At 40.3% G+C, this 14341-nt stretch overlaps 1 protein-coding gene across 2 annotated transcripts in view; it reads right to left on the reverse strand.

Moving 5' to 3' along the window:
• The window catches only part of HS3ST5 (heparan sulfate-glucosamine 3-sulfotransferase 5), a 254824-nt gene that overhangs the window by 139041 nt on the left and 101442 nt on the right, over positions 1-14341 (reverse strand). For both annotated transcript variants that reach the window (XM_044290379.1, XM_044290378.1), the window contains exon 2: positions 3837-4002. The gene's annotated coding sequence lies outside the window, so the exon portion shown is untranslated. The remainder of the gene's footprint in view (positions 1-3836; positions 4003-14341) is intronic.

Below are 14341 nucleotides of genomic sequence, written 5' to 3' on the forward strand. Positions count from 1 at the left end.
CTCTCCTTCGGCCCTGTGATCACTACCCATCTCCCCCTAGATCCCTCCCTAAGACACAAGTGAGAAGATCCAATAGTGAAATATTGCCACAAAGGGAAAAACTTTAAAGTGCATTATTATACTCACAAACGTCCATAAAAATACTCATATCAATAAAAACCTGCTGTTTCAGGCAGACCCGGCCCAGGTTTCATACTGCTTCCTCAAGGTCATTGGTTCTCTCTACTTGTTTCTTGGGGAGGGATCTAATGGAAGATGGGAAGTGATCAAAGTGCCTTTTCGTCCGTGGTGACACCTGTCGAAAGATCATAGTGGTTGCTCCTTTCATGATCTTTCCTTGTGGATTGGGAGGCAGCACAGATCACAGCATTTAATAGCAGCGGTCTCCTCCTCTAGCGACCAGTAACCAAACACATTACATAGATAGTCAAAAGGAAAGTTTGAATTTCTTAGCAGAACACCATATGTATGCTATCATCTATATCTGCTTTATGCATGTCAGCTATTTGGTGCCTAAATCAAAAAGATAGTTCTACACCGGTACTGTACACTTTAGCGGAGATTTATCAGCACCCTTGCGCCAGAAAAGTGGCTGTGTGCCTCTTTTTACATTATCCTTGCCACTTTTCCAAAAGGAAGTGTGGCAAGGGCGGGAAAGGAACATGGTCAGCAGCCAAGACAAACTTATTTTCTGTTGCAAATGAAGCCAGAAATCTACAGTATCTCTGAGCTGTCGTAGATTTGTGTTTAGGCACATAGACTGCCGAAGGACATGCCTAAGTTATGATGAGGCCTGCGCCTCGTCACTAATGTAGTGAATCCTCTGACAGTTCAGGGGATATCAAGACTGGCGCAGAAAGCATCTGCATTAATAAAAATCTCCATTGTTTTAACCACATTACTAATCATGCCTTTAGGAACAAGATGTGTGCTAGCTACAATATCATATGTAAGCACCATCATTTACTAAACAGGTCATATTTCTGGACTAAACCATAGTACCAATTTCAATGGTACTAAATATACTAACATGAAATTACAGCTAACTCCCTGAAACCAACAATTTCCATTTTTATATAGAACATTTAGAATATCAGTAAGAAATATTCAGCAACAGAATAACAAAACATATATTCTGGATTAATCACTCCAATATAGTAGATTTTATTATACCTTAATACATTTCAATATCTCACATTTGTTCAGAAAGAGGACCCGTCGAAAATAGCCCTATTGCAGACAGCATTCTATGGGTGCTCCGCAATGTTCAGTTTGCATGCAAAATTAGTTTGAACTATTTTACTGTCGACGCACTGATGGCAAGACACCTGCTGAGGGTAAGACTAGAAAATTATTGTAATCTGCATTCCCAAACTAATTAAGCGATAGGCACAGTCAAAATCTGTAGACTACAAACATACTTAAATTACTTCCTGCTGCTTTAAATTCCTGTTTTGTCTCTGCTCTTGTGTATACGACCACCCCCGTTTGACTCAAGCAAGGCTAAAGTCATATATGAATAAAATTATTAAGATGAAGTTCAGGATAGTGGAACATCAGTATATAATCAGCATATAATCTAAAGTGAACACAAACACAAAACGGACAATGTAATAAAAGTGAATTACTAAGAAGAAAAAATACAGAATTTGGCTATAAGATTGTAATAAAATTTCAAAGCTCCACTTGGTTGGAAAATACAATCAGGGCTAATGCAAAATGAGCAATAATTATCATGAAAACAGAAGGGAAAAATCACCATTTACCATGTTAACAAATCTTAACATGTTAAAAAGTGAATGGAAAAAGGCTTCAATATTCAGAACAGCAGCTATGAAAAAATACAGTGTTCTGAGAATGAACACTATGCAGAGTGATGTAAACACTGAAGAGGCTGCTTTGCTTGCAGGAGTGGTCCCTTCAAATAGCTGGTGCTAAGAGTCTGACACCCACTGATATTCTGTGGTGGTTGGCTACAGTGGTGGTTGGCTACTGTCAATGGGGAGTAAGAGCATCATCTAAAGTTATGTGCATACTGCCACTGTGCATAATGCCTTAATGGGTCGGGAGTCAAGCTGTCTAGCAATAGAAAATCCGCAGAACAGGGACACTCTGCTGTCTATAACAGCAGGTCAACCTCCTGGTGACGAGTAGGTGCGGTGCACATATTTCCTTAGGTAATCCATTGTACAAGTGGAGTAAGAATGCTCTATGCACCAACGGAGCCTGCTGTCAGGAGCGCCCAGTGCATGTGCTAAAGTTTTCCCTGTAGTCCTGCTCAAAAGAACAATTAACCACTTCCAGACCGGGCCATTTACCCTTTTCCTAACCAGGCCGAATTTAGCAAATCTGACATGTGTCACTTTATGTGGTAATAATTTTAGAAAGCCTTTTACTTATCCAAGCCATTCAAGGAACACACCAGACAGGCCAGGGATAAAGTTGTGGAGAAGTGTAAAGCAGTGTTAGGTTATTAAAAAAAATCCCAAACTATGAACATCTCACGGAGCACTGTTCAATCCATCAACCCTAAAATGGAAGGAGTATGGCACAACTGCAAACCTACCAAGACATGGCCGTCTACCTAAACTGACAGCCTGGTCAAGAAGATCACTAATTAGAGAAGCAGCCAAGAGGCCCATGGTTACTCTGGAGGAGCTGCAGAGATCCACAGATTAGGTGGGAGAATCTGTCCACAGGACAACTATGAGTCAAGTACTCCACAAATCTAGCTTTTATGGAAAAGTGGCAAGAAGAAAGCCATTTCTGAAAGCAAGCCGTAAGAAGTCTGTTTTGCAGTTTGCCATAAGCCATGTATGGGACACAGCAAACATGTGGAAGAAGGTGCTCTGGTCAGATGACACCAAAGTTGAAGTTTTTTACCTAAATGCAAATTGTTACGTTGGTGGAAAACTAACACTGCACTTCTGAATGAACACACAATACCCATCATGCAACATGTTGGTGGCAGCATCAAGCTGTGGGGATGCTTTTCTCCAACAGGGGCAGGAAAGCTAGTGAGAGTTGATGGGAATATGGTTGAAGCTAAATACAGGGCAATCCTGGAGAAAAACCTGGTAAAGGCTGCAGGCAACCTTCCAGCAGGACAATGACCCTAAAACATACAGCCAGAGCTACAATGGAATGGTTTAGATCAAAGCATATTCATGTGTTAGAATGGCCCAATCAAACTCTGGACCTAAATCCCATTGAGAATATGTGGCAAGACTTGAAGATTGCTGTTCACAGATGCTCTCAATCCAATCTGACTAAGCTTGAGCTATTTTGCAAAGAAGAATGGGCAAAAAAATTCTGCCTCTAGATGTGGTAGAGACATACTTCAGCTGTAATTGCAGTGAAAGGTGGTCCTAAAAAAAATCTGAAACCTTATTGCACGCCACACTTTCCAGATTTGTATTTTTTTTGTATCATTTTCTTTTGACTTCACACACACTTGCTACTTTGTTTTGGTCTATAACTTAAAATCCCCCAAAAATACATTTACATTTGTGGCTGTAACATGAAAAAATGTGTTCAAGAGGTATGAATACTTTTTCAAGGCACTCTATATGGTCAAATGAAAGTTCTATTTTTCTGATTTAATAAGGCCACTTTGAACTCTCACATCTATTTTTGAATATTTCATTGTTACCTGGGATTGAACTGTAAAGTATTTCCAATATGTCCCTGCTGTAACATTGCTTGGTTGATGTAGCACAAATCTGGGCTTGTATTGCATATGTTTGGTAAACTCAGAATTTCTGAGCACTTGCAGGCACATTATGCAGTCCATTATACACAACAATACAGTCCATTACCCAGTCCCATTAACTAACCTTTGTGTTCTTCTGTACATCCAGACAGCCCTGCTCATCTGAAAAAGATCAGCGGAAATCAGTTTTCATTCATCTGAAAATCTCTGATTATTTAAAGAGGGTTTTCATGGGGTTTTCATCTTGTAGGACATTCATCTGTGCAATGAAGCTTCTATATTTAGGAAATCTGGAAAAGAATGTAATTTTATTGTATTATGTTTGCATACATTGCCAAAGAATTAGAAAAACATGGAGACTTAATAGTGTTTTGTCATTTATTAAAACGTGAACCCCTCTTTTGCCATTTCTTTATGGTATAAACTGTAATAATACTTTCATTTTCACCAACTGGTACCAGTTCAAACAGGTTCAGCTTTTTTTAAAGGACTCAAAAAACATGTTAGACTTGTCTTGAAAATACAATATACAAAAAACTGATGAAAATTGACATAATTTACATCGAATTATATAACTTGTCCTAAAATCCAGAAATGTCTATGTCACTAAAATGACCAGCATAGCATAGCTTGGATTCAGGTCCAGTCACTTGAAGCTATAGAAGTGACCAAGCTGAAATATCAGTTGTATAACAGCCATGAATGCAGATCACGACTACTATTGGGAGGGGGGAGGGAGGGAACATGGTGCTGAACTGCTTCTCCTCTTCCCAGTATAGATTCATTGTATTTTCTAGGCAGTCACCACTAGGGGAAGCTCAGTGCAAATATGACTTAGAGCGCCCATTAATATCATTGGTACCTGCATAAATGCCTATGCACTAAGCCTAGTGGCGGCTGCAGGCATCCAGTCTTATACAATATGAGGGGAAGAGGATTTAGATCAGTATAGAGGAGATGTATCACATATACATGACATTTTTCTGGTGCAAATACATTGAGAAATTTGATGTTTTCAATGAGCAAAATAGTTGGGAAGCACTAGTCAGTGAGGCGAAAGGTAGCATTTAAAATTTCAATTTTTTGTAATAAAAAATTGCTGACAGGTGCCCTTTAAGTGTTAGAAGAATTCTGGCTGACCTGTTGAGTGTGCGCTTGGCAGCTGAAGGTATCTGTGTAGATCCCATGATGTTTTAATATATGCAAATGAGACTCTAGGAGCAACGGGGGCGTTATAGCTACAAATAGAGACTCCATTGTCTCTGCAACTGCTGCGCCCTCTCCACTTTGACAGGGCCAGGCAGTGAAAACATCGTCACGCCTGGCCCTGTCAATGGAAACACCGAGGGTGCAGCAGTGGAAGACTGGAGATGAGCTTCTAGGAGTAATGGCAACGCCCTCATTGCTCCTAGAGGCTCTTTTGCATATATGAAAACATCAACACAGATGCAGGTCAGCCAGTTTCATAAGTACAAATCTACTGACAGATGCCCTCTAATAAAAAAAAATGTAATGGGGGAGGGGCTTATGCTATGGGGCCCTATGTGATCTGCGTACACTACTTTGGCATAGCCCATGGCCAAGGGTGGAGCTGTTTTTGAAAAAGAGCATACATTTTTTCTCATCTCGCATAACCTGGTAATATGTAATCGTTATCTTCACCATAGTAGGCAAAGCTTCAAATAAATCTGTAAGATATTATCGATTAGAGATGAGCAAATCCATGCTACAGAATAAAAATTTGACCCAATTTTTTCAAAACATTTGGGTTCTAAAAATTAGAATTTCATGTGATGAGAGAGATGGAGAGGAAGAGAGCCAGAATGCCATTCTTTCCAGGGAGACTGAATCACTTTGGATTTTGTTAGAATCGATTAAGCTCCGAATTAAATCAGGCATCTGATTCAAACAGATCTGCCCCAAATCGAATTTCCAGAAATTCTGTCATCACCATTGTTGATACATGTGCTTTGTAACTGGGTTTGATCTTTAAGATCGAACAGCCTAATTCTCTGTAATGATTAGTATGTCTCACTGGACATTACTGAGTATTACTGCATAGGTACTTTAGATGTATCTGGTCCACTTTCTTGATGTTCTTTGTGGCCCAGAATATTAGTGTGGCATTAGAGTTCTTCTTCTTCTACCCTGAGGAGCCTATCGTGCATGCAAGGCATTTTGTAACCTTCCATTTTTCATTATTAGTCATCAAAATAGAAATCAATCCTGACCTAAAGAAGGAAAACAGTTCTAAATGTTGGGCTTTATATTTTCAAGTCATTTCCAGGAATAGGAAAAAAAAGAAGATCTTTCTTTCTTTCTTTCCCCAGAAACAGTAGGCATGTTAGTCCATGGGTCTGTCCCGTATTGCAGATCAGCCCTATTCACTTTAATGGAAATGAGTTGCAATACTTGATACAGCTCATGGACAGCTTTAATACTCTTGCAGGAAAGCAGACCTTTTTTTTTTTAACCTTGGACAACCCCTTTACTAAAATCTTTACACTAAAATAAAAAGTAAAGTGTGAGAAGGTATCCCATAAATTATCATCTACTAATTGTATTCATAAAAAAAAAAGTTGCAAGAATGCTCCATTTAATTTATGTAGTATGTCATATGCCAAAACATAATTTATTTTGTGTTACATCTTGACACATGTTTATGAGGAGCTTGTTGGGGCAGGCCTGTAGTTGATTGTCTACATAATGATAATAATTAGTGCCCTTCAATTAACCCACCCAGCAAAGCAACACGCTGCCTGGTAAACAGAGAGGAAGACCAGCTGATCCTTGTACCCTGAAATCAACAGGTCATGAGAGAAGCATTCAGAATATAATTATAGAAATCCAAAGTTACAGATGCAAGTATTTAATTGAAGTCTGGATGAAATAATGCGTGAGCCGCGCAGTGACACCTTCATAATCAGCACAGCTTTGTATCATGGTAAGTGGCACTGAATGCAATAAAATATATGTTCAAATATATGAGAGTAGATGCGGAACATAAAAAAACACTAACAACTTATATAATAAATACAAATTTGCTATCCCCCTCCCCCTTCAGCAAAACAGCTCCATTCTTCTCCATGGGATGTGACTAGTACTGTAGCTTGGTCACATTTAAAGGCTATGTATACCTTCGGAGGCAAAAATTTTATGATTGCATTTTACTCGTTTGGGGCTAAAAATCATATTTTCAATTGGTCTTTATTAAAAATATTGAGCTGTTTTGTCAAAAAGGGTGGTTAACAGTTTTTCTAGCTGTGTGTATCTTACTTTCACTTTCTGTTTGTGCCGGTCATAAACACTTATTTAAGCCACATTCCTATGAGTAAGATAAGGATTGAGCTATAATGAGTGTTTATAAGGGCAGAGAGCAGAGATAAGGAGCCCACCAGCTAGCCATCTGACCGAGCAGAGAGAAAATTCAGATTGTGCTAGTAGAGAAAAGGACTCCATATTTTTAACCCCTTAAAGACCCGTGTCGTACATGTACAGCGGAAGGTTGCGGGGCTCGGGGGAAACGTTCGGGCGGAATCGGGGCACCATGGCTGCTCTAACCTGCAGGCAGCCATGCCGGGTAAGGGCACCATGGTGCTGCACTGCCCCCTGCAGCTCCAAGCGCTGCGATTGGCCAGTAAATGAAGATTGACACATCGCAGCGCCGGAAGCTGAAAAAAGCAGCGGGGCGGGTGGTGGTCAGAGGGAGGTAACCGGTGCTGAACTGGGGTCTCCTGCCAGTGCTGCGATTGGCTGGAACAACGCTCCAGCAACCAGAAGCGCTATAGCTGCACAGGAAAGGGCTGAACTTCCCTGCATGCAGCCATTCTAGCTGGTGACTGCATGCAGATAGGTTCTGTGCTTTTCTGTGCTGCTGTTGGCTTGCGGGGACTTGTGGTACACCACCACTGCGCTTTTAAACCTTTCTTGCTCAAAGAAGAAAAAAAGAAAAAAGAAGAAAATAATAAGAACACCTGTAATTGCTGCACTGATTTTTTTTTTTTCATTTGCAGCTGTTCCAGATCCTTAAACCACCCTCCGTCCCTGTCCCTTCCGGCCCCCTGTCCCTCCCCCCGCCCTTTTTTTTTTTTACAGATGCCAACTTGGTCCATGCGTTTTTTTGGGTCTTTTTTTTTTACAATTTTACAGCTCTGCACCACTTTTTCTGCATGCGAGCTGTGACCGCCAATTGCTGTTCAGTGCATACCTGCCAGATCAGCACCTGGGGGTTATTCTTTGTGCTTTTTTTTTCACATCTGTGTTTTTACCAAGTCATCCTTTTTTTGGTTCAAATAGAAGAAATTGTAGTTGGGCGCTATATAAATATATATATAGTTTATATATATATATATATATATATATATATGTTAATTTTTAGCCAGTGAATTTTTATACTACAGTTTTTGCACGCACGATCTGTGTGCGTGCGTGCTGCAGAGCACTGATCAGTAGTGTGCTCATTTGCATCGAATAAAACATTAAATAAAACATTAAACACGGACCATTTGACATAAAATCTAGGAGATATACTATAATAAGTATAAAGAGTAGCAATAAAGTCCATGCATTGACACTGAATGTGAGTGTGGTAGTTCTGATTATTCCAGTCTTGATATTATGCACATTGATGGTATTAGATATGCATTAAATAGTTCATTAGTAGTCACACATATGTTTGTTGATTATCTTGTCCCAAAAGATAGCATATATAGCCGTCCAGGTACTGTATGTTGTAATTTTGCTGACAATATTTTGTCAGTCAGTCCACTGTTGTGATGGTATCTTTGTATGTTCTAAGGTAATGAACAGATACAGTGTTATCAGATAAAGCACTTGAGCAGAGTAACTGTCCGAATTTGGATCGATGTTACATGCAGAGAAAAGGTATGTCTCTTATCGATAGTTAGTATCACTTGAATTAGTATTATTAGTTTGTGGGATATTCGGTTGTCTCTACTCACAAGAGACTGGGTTTCGCTTACTGCAGGGGCGCCCCGCCAGCAGTACAGCTACTCACCCGAGTCAGGAGATTTTCCTCCGCTGTGTGATATATTCTGCGTTCAGAGTCGGCGACCCACGTAGTATGGTGTGTAGTCACATGACTCGGCATCAATCGTATGGCGGAGGCAGGAAAATTCTTGTGTTTCCTTTGCTTCTATTGTCTCGACTTTCAGAGTGCGCCTTTTAGTCCTGCAGGTCAAAAACTGGGTAGTTTGGATTCTTGTCCACGCCAAGAATCCAAACTACCCAGTTTTTGACCTGCAGGACTAAAAAGCGCACTCTTAAGGTCGAGACAATAGAAGCAAAGGAAACCCAAGAATTTTCCTGCCTCCGCCATACGATTGAGTCACGTGACTACATACCAGTAGAGACAACCGAATGTCCCACAAACTAATAATACTAATTCAAGTGATACTAACTATCCATAAGAGATATACCTTTTCTCTGCATGTAACATCGATCCAAATTCGGACAGTTACTCTGCTCAAGTGCTTTATCTGATAACACTGTATCTGTTCATTACATAAGAACATACAAAGATACTATCATTACATTGGACTGACTGACTAAATATTGTCAGCAAAATTACAACATACCCGGACGGCTATATATGCTATCTTTTGGGACAAGTTCTGAATAATCATACTAACAAACATATGTGTGACTACCAATGAACTATTTAACGCATATCTAATACCATCAATGTGCATAATATCAAGACTGGAATAATCTGAACTACGACACTCACATTCAGTGTCGCTGCATGGACTTTATTGCTACTCTTTATATTTATTATAGTATATCTCCTAGATTTTATGTCAAATGGTCCGCGTTTAATGTTTTATTTAATGTTTTATTCGATGCTGTATGTTTTTTAATCATCTTTTATGATAGATTATATCCTACGGATTTTAAAATTATCTTCTATAAATAAATCCAATATACATATGAAATACAGATGGTGAGTGCCTGCTAATCAATTATACATATATACATTTCAGTTAGTGTCAGTTTTAAAATTTTGCACGAACGCACGATCTGCGTACGTGCATTTTGCAACCACTGAGCAAGTTTTTGTGTGCAGAAAATACCTTTTTTATACATTTTTTTCCTCTAAATTTTATTTCTAGTTTATTACAAGCCCATTCAGGTGTGAAAACACAACATAGATACCCTTCACACAAAATAAAGGTTTCCACATTTCACACCCCAATAAAATAAAAATGTCCCATTCATTTTAAAGAGTATACTCAGCTGAAGAGGCATATGCCATCCTTGCCTCCGATACTGAGTCTGCCACTGAGGGAGAAGAGGATGCCACTTTCCTCTACCACCTCATCATCTGCTGATGAGGGACCCTCTAGAAGGCGCCCCAGGGTAGCAGCGGAGGCAGCCCCCCAGAGTGAACCCTTATGGAACCCACCCCCTGACAATTATCAGCCCCAAATTCCACATTTTGAGGGCAGCTCCAGAATACAGATAGACTGTGCGGGCTTCATTGAACTCAACTTTTTCAAAATCTTCTTCTCTGAAGACTTATAAATGTAAATGTAACGGTGGCCCAAACCAATTTATATGACCAACAATTAATTGCTCAGAACCCTACATCAGCATACGTTAGACCCCTAGGTTGGATCCCAGCATGTGCAGCGGAGATGATGAAGTTTTGGGGACTCGGTTTTGGGGACTCGTGTTGCACATGGGCGTTGTAAAAAAATACAAACATTAGGCAATATTGGAGTTCTGACATTTTCTACCAGACTCCAATTTACAGTAACACCATGACCAGGAAGGGATTTGAGTCAATTAGGAAATTCCTACACTACAACGACAATTCACAGTGCCCACCCCAAAATGACCCAACATTTGACCTGTTAGGCCTGTCATTGACCACTTTAACACCACGTTTGCTGAGGTGTACAACCCAAATAAAATGTATGTGTAGATGAGTCCCTATTACTCTTCAAAGGGGTAATTAGATTTTGACCAGTACCTGCCTAGCAAACGGGCAAGGTATAGCATAAAGTTATACAGACTTTGTGAGAGTAGGTCTGGGTACACCCACAAGTTCCACATTTACTAAGGGAAAGATTTCAGGATAGAACCCCCAGAATGCCACCCTCATCCTAGGAGTTAGTGGGAAGATTGTGTGGGACTTACTGCACCCACTGCTGGATAAGGGTTGCGACCTCTATGTGGATAACTATTATACCAGCATATCCCTATTCACGTCCCTAACTGCCAGAGGTACTGTGGCTTGCTGCACAGTGGGCAAAAATCAGAGAGGCTTTCCTAGATCCCTGGTAGGGCAACCACTGAGAATGGGTAAAAGTAGGGCTCTCCTCCATGAGAACATGCTGGTGGTTAAGTACAAGAGGGATGTCCTTGTACTGACCACCATTCACACTAACGACAGTTCCCCTGCTCCTGTACGAGGTACCACAACCACTACCCCCAAACCAGTTTGTATCCTGGACTACAATAGGCACATGGAAGGGGTGGATCTTTCAGATTAACTTCTGAAGTCCTACAGTGCCACACGAAAAACGAAGGTGTGGTACAAAAAGCTACACATTGTACAGATGGCAATGTGCAATGCATACGTGCTATTTCAGTCTGCAGGCCACACCTGAACTTTCCTTCAGTTCCAAGAGGTATTTATCAAGGCCCTAATTTTCTAATCCAGGCCGGCGAAGTCATGGTACCCGTGTCGTACCAGGGCAACATTTTCCTGGTCAAGTCCCCCAGACAGCAAGGGAAGGACCCAAAAAAGATGCAGGGTGTGTTCCAAAAAGGGAAAGACACCATTTACCACTGCAAGACCTGCCCTAAAAAACCTGGCCTGTGCATGCAGGAGTGTTTTAAAATCTACCACTCATCCGTGAAGTATAAGTTTAATTTCATCCTTTATGCTTTATGTAATATTTCCACTTTATTTCTCTGATTTAGTCCACCTCGCTTGCAAATCCACTTTCCAAACCACTACATATTCTTTTCTGTGAGACAACTGTCAGGTCAAAAGTGCCCTTTTCACCCCTTAAAATGTTTGTACGGGGGTCACTTCTTGGGGTTTTTCATTTCTGGGAGTCTCAGGAATCTTTTAAATGCAACATGGCACCTAAAATTAATGTCTGCCAATTCAGGTCAGCAAAATCCATATTTTGCTGTTTCACTCTAGAGCCCTGCTGTGCCCCCATACATAATTTTTTGGAGCACATATGGGGTGTTTCCGTATTTGGGGGGAAATGGGGAACAAAATGTGGGATGCAATTTGTTCTGTTACCCCTTGTGAAAGTGAAAAATTTGGGTGTATAGCAACTTTTTCTGGAATTTTTTATTTTATTTTTCCTTTTCACAGCCAAGTGTTTTCTAATTCTGTGAAATGTCTAATGGGTCAAAGTGCTCATTACACACCTTGAAATATTCCTTGAGGGGTGTAGTTTCAGGAATGGGGTCACATTTTGGGGGTTTCCATTGTAGGGCCACCTCAGGGTGTCTTCATATGCAACATAGTTCCCAATTACAATTCCAGCTAAATCCGCTCTGCAAAAGACATATGGTGCTCCTTCCACTTTGAAGACTGGTGTGTGCCCATACATAATTTTTTGAGCACATATGGGGTGTTGCCGTATTGGGGGGAAATAGGGAACAAAATGTGGGGTGCATTTTGTCCTGTTACCCCTTGCGAAAGTAAAAAATGTAGGTGTAAAGCAACTTTTTCTGGAAAAATTTTAAATTTTTCCTTTTCACACCCAAGTGTTTCCTAATTCTGTGAAATGCCTGATATGTCAAAGTGCTCACTACACACTTTGAAATATTCCTTGAAGGGTACAGTTTCCAGAATGGGATCACTTTTTGGGGGTTTCCACTGTAAAGCCACCTCAGGGTGTCTTCATATGCGACATAGCTCCCAATTACCATTCCAGCTAAATCCGCTCCCCAAAAGCCATATGGTGCTCTTTCCACTCTGAAGCCTGCTGTGTGCCCATACATCAGTTTTTGAGAACACATGGGGTATTTCTGTAAACTCCAGATTCAGGGTAAGGCTACATGCACACGAACGTGGTTTGGTTCCGCAGACCCATTCACTTCAATGGGGTCTCAAAAGATGCAGACAGTACTCCATTCCGTAGCCCCGCCAAAAAAATAGAACATGTCCAATTCTTGTCTATTTTGCGGACAAGGATAGGCATTGTTACAATGGATCCGCAAAAAAACAGATGTCATACGGATGTCATCCGTTTTTTTTTATTGCTGATCCGCATACGGTCGCGTGCATTTAGCCTAATAGATTTTGTTTGGCTGTTAACCCTTGATGTGTTGCAGAAAAAAAAAATCTGCAAAAAAAAAAGTTATTTTTTGAAATTTCATTCCCGTTTTCCTTCAATTCTCACGGGGGAACCTAAAGGGTTAACAAAGTTTGTAAAATAAGTTTTAACTAGCTTGAGGGGTGTAGTTTCTAAAATGTAATTCTATGGGTGGTCTCTAATATGTAAGCCCCAGAAAGTGACTTCATAACTGAACTGGTCTTGAAGAAATTGGGTTTTGGAAATTTTCTTAAAAATGTGAAGATTGGCTTCTAAGCTTCTAAGCCTTCTAACGTCCCAAAAAAATAAAATGTAATTTCAAAATAATTCAAACATGAAGTGGTCATATGGGAAATGTGAAGTAATAACTATTTTTGGAGGTATTACTATCTATTATAAAAATAGAGAAATTGAAATTTGGAATTTCAAAATTTTTGGTAAATTTGGGATTTTTTCATATATAAAGGTGAAATATCTTGACTCAAATTTATGATTATCATGAAGTACAATATGTGATGAGAAAACAATCTCAGAATGGCCTGGATAAGTAAAACCGTTTTAAAGTTATCACCACATAAAGTGACACATGTCAGATTTGCTAAAAATGGCCTGGTCCTTAAGGTGAAAAATGGCTGGGTCCTGAAGACGTTAATAAAGACTAACTAAAGAAATGATTTCTCACTCTTCTGGCGCTTTGTTTACCTGCAATAACAACAATCTCTGCCCCTCCCCCTGCTCTGCAAAGGGAGTGAATACAAGTTCTGCTCTAAGTGACATGTCTGCCTGCTGGGATACTCAGCAGTATGTTGTATGTGTAGGACTATAAGTCCTAGCTGTACAATGACACTGCTGATACACACAGGATCTTCTCCCTATCTGTTCTTGTGCAATGCTCTGTAGAACTCATCTGTCAGCTCCTGTGCCCAGCATTTGTCTCCTCACTGCTTGCAGCTACTCAGTAAAGCCTTCAGCGCTGAGTCTGTGCTGCTAAAAAGGGTTAAGAATCCAGGGAGAGAGCAGACAGCAGCAGCCGGCAGTGCAGGGAGGCGTGGCCAGCACAGTGACGTCTCGTGTACACGCTCATATCTGCTCTCCCAGGTTTGTGCACGAAACATCATCAGAGAACGAAGAGAAGCTGACATCACAGGTCATATGACCCTCAGTGAAATCTGAGAAAGCAGCAACTGGAGATAAAGTAAGTAAATTGTAAAGTCCTTACATTTGCCTAGTTAGAAACATACAAAGAACAAAAAAAAAATAACTCAGAAAACCCCTTTAAATGGGTTTTCCGAGATTCAGATATTGATGATCTATCTTCAGA

The sequence above is a fragment of the Bufo gargarizans genome, chromosome 4 (assembly GCF_014858855.1).
Source record: "Bufo gargarizans isolate SCDJY-AF-19 chromosome 4, ASM1485885v1, whole genome shotgun sequence".
NCBI lineage: Eukaryota > Metazoa > Chordata > Amphibia > Anura > Bufonidae > Bufo > Bufo gargarizans.